A 3,411-nucleotide genomic window follows, 5' to 3' on the forward strand; every position below is an offset into this window, starting at 1 on the left:
CGGGTGGGGAGGGAGGAGATTAAGCGGGGGAGAAGCTCAGAGAGAGAGAGAGAGAGAGGTGCGGAGGAGGTAAAGCGTGGAGAAGGAGAGGTCAAGAGAAGGGGCTGGGCTGGGAGGGGAGAGATTCGGGTGGGGGTGATATAGGCTGGGAGAGAGAGTGGCACGGAGCAACAGAGGCCGGTAGAGAGGGATTGCGGGGGGAGAGAGAGGAGAGGGGGATTGAGGGGGGAGAAGGAGGGCCGAGAGAGAAGGATTCCAGAGGGAAAGAGAGGGCTCTTCAAAATTAGTCTAGGCATCACAAGTTTGTTTTATGTTTTCTATTTTTTTTTCAACTTTTTAGTATATTGTTGGGAGTTGTAATAATGGATGGTTGAGTGCACAACTCATGCAGAGGTCAGAATAATAAATTCCTTTGATCTAAAAATAAGCATTATGAGCTTGCGGTGATAGTTCTCAACATCGGTTCGTGGTATGAACCGGTGGTGATAACATATATCGTGCCAACTATTTTAAAGCCTGTGGTGATACCATACCACCGCAGGTTCACATGAAATAAACGGTGATAGCAAGTTGTGTAGTAGTGTCCTATCTTCATAGGCGTGCTAGTCAATTTCTTATTAGAAAAATGGAAGTGTCGCACTTTTCAGTAGGATGGCCGGTTGATCCCTAAAAAACGACCGCTTGTCAGGGATGCTAAAAAAATGAAGGTGTCATATGTTGAGTGTACGGTGATCTAAATGTCATCAAGCTAGATATACATTTTGAGAGTACAGAGATTTAAGTGACATTACCGAAGGAGTGTAGGACTAGCCGTTCACTTTACTCAAAATAAATTCCGGTTACTAACAACGTAACTCTCTTTTTATTATGGACATCTTCGTCCCATGTTTTCTTTAGTCGGTTACTGTCGACATAAATTCCGTGGCGAGGCGGCTGCAGCTGGATTGGAGTTTCACACCGATCAAATGACATCAAGCTAGATATACATTTTGAGAGTACAGAGACTTAAGTGACATTACCGAAGGAAAGGAGTGTAAGGACTAGCCGTTCATTTTACTCAAAATAAATTCCGGTTACTAACAATGTAACTCTCTTTTTATTATGGACATCTTCGTCCCATGTTTTCTTTAGTCGGTTACTGTCGACATAAATTCCGTGGCAAGGCGGCTGCGGCTGGATTGGAATTTCGCACCGATCAAATTGCCGTATGGAGTTCAGCTGAATCTTGTGACCGCTGCAGCGCTTCCTTCATGAAGCATCGCTGCTTCCTTGGCCCTGCCTAAACGAGCAGCAACAGGTCGAGGGCAACGCCGGGCTTCACAGCACAACGCCGCCGGCCAAGAGGAACAGTTCCTCCACCACCTACAGGAGAGGTGCACTCCGTTTTTATCATTGTGAGAAACATATGGTAGATGCCGTTTCTTTCTTTGTGAGAAACATTTGGTAGATGCTGGATCTGCGAATCTCATTTATGATTCCTGTGTTTGTGTGTTCTTTATTGCAGACAAAAAGATCTACCTCTCTGGAACAGATAATTTGTTAGATTGATTGTTTTTGCAAAAACAGGTGCATCCTTGGGATGAACAAATTTCGTGATGTTTTATTTTGCACAAAATATGCGCAGACTTTTGTACGACTTCTACTTAGTTTCTTCTGTGGTTTATGAAGAAGACTGTGCATCGTCTGAATATTTCGATGAAATTTGTTTGCACAAAAGTATGTGCAGCCTTGTACCTTCAATTTTGTTAATCTATCTCGTGGTTTTATGAAAAATGTGCATCGACTAACATTTTTCTGTGTTTTCTTTCATGCACAAGAAATATGTGCACTTGTGAATTGCACAGAAATATGTGCTTCTCGATTGCTCAGCAATTTTGAGATATTTTTATAGTCTGCAAACATATACATCTACCATTTTGATTTTGATTTTTTTCCCTATGCACAATGTGGAAGGAACATGCCCCATTAGGCCATTGTTTGTGATTTTGGTGATTAAGTGACAACATAGTCATTGGGACTAATGGCTTTTCTAGCATTTACCTTGTTGGTTTTATAAGTCCCAATAATGCAAAGCAAACCATAGTAAGGTCCAAATGATGGTATTCTTGATATCCAAATCATGGTATTCAAGTATCCAAGCTATAGTATTCTAGTGACCAAGCCATGGTATCTATAATTATTCTATGGTATCCAAGTGTCAAAATGATAGAGAAAATTCAGAAATGGTATGTTTGGTGTGCAAGTGGCGGTATTCAACACAGAAAAATCAGTACCACCGGATGTTCCGACGGTCCACCAGAGCAACCGTTGGACTAACCATCGGAGCAATTGGTACAATGGGAAAAATAGGAAAAATCTTCAAGAGCACCGGATGATCTGACGAGGGTCATTTTACAAGCGTAAGAGCAATTCTCAGAGGCAGAGAAAATCCTATAACACCAGATGTTCTGATGCCTAGAAGATTGAAGCGTCGGACGAAGCATATTTACTTTGCGAAGTTCTAGAGAGGTTTTGGCCGGAAGCTCTTCAGCACTAGATGTTATGATGGTGCATCAGATGAAGCGTCAGATGAATTTGGGCAGGGAGTCCAACAACTACTTGTGTTAGTAGGGGGCACCGGATGATTTGATGCCTACCAAATGTGACCATCGGATCATCCGATGCTCACTTCTTTTACTAGCCATTGGAGCAACGGTTCTTTGAGGTCCTATGACTATTTATACCTCCACCACTCATCCATTTGGAGTTGCTGGAGTGTCCAGAAGTGCATTCAAGATCAAGACTAATCAAGAACACATCCATGCCACCAAAAGTGCAAAAGTTATTGATCCAAGGCTTAGCACGTGCTTATATAGTGATAAGTGCTAGGATAGGCCTAGAGAGAGTGAGTGCAAGGTGTTGCTACCTTGTGATTAGTTCAAGGAGTGAACCACCATTGTAAGCTTGGTGTGCCGGCATCTTGGGGCCTTGGTGGATCGTCAGCAAGTCTTCGACCCTCCGGATTGGTGTGGAGCGGCGACGACGATCATGTGCGGGTGATGGGGAGACCCCTTCCTTTGTGGAGAAGCTCTGTAGTGGAGCGGTGTCCAGCTGACCAGAAGAGAGGGAGTGGTGAGCCTTGCCTTTGTGGCAGGCTTCTCATCTGACTTGACGAGCGAGAGCCTTTGTGGTGAGTCCAAGGCCTTGTTGGTGATCAGGAGAATATCCTTGGTGGAGCTCCAACGTGGACTAAGGGTGGCACTTGCGTACCGATACTATGGGATAAAATCATCGTGCGAGTTTGCATCCTTCCTAACTCACTCGCTTACGTTTTCGCATTTCATACTTGCAACTTGAGTGCTTTTACTTTCTAGAGTAGTATCTTGTTAGGATTGACTCTAGGTTACAAAACTCTTTGTGGGTGGAAAGTTT

This window comes from Setaria italica, chromosome VII (assembly GCF_000263155.2).
Source record: "Setaria italica strain Yugu1 chromosome VII, Setaria_italica_v2.0, whole genome shotgun sequence".
NCBI classification, from domain to species: domain Eukaryota; kingdom Viridiplantae; phylum Streptophyta; class Magnoliopsida; order Poales; family Poaceae; genus Setaria; species Setaria italica.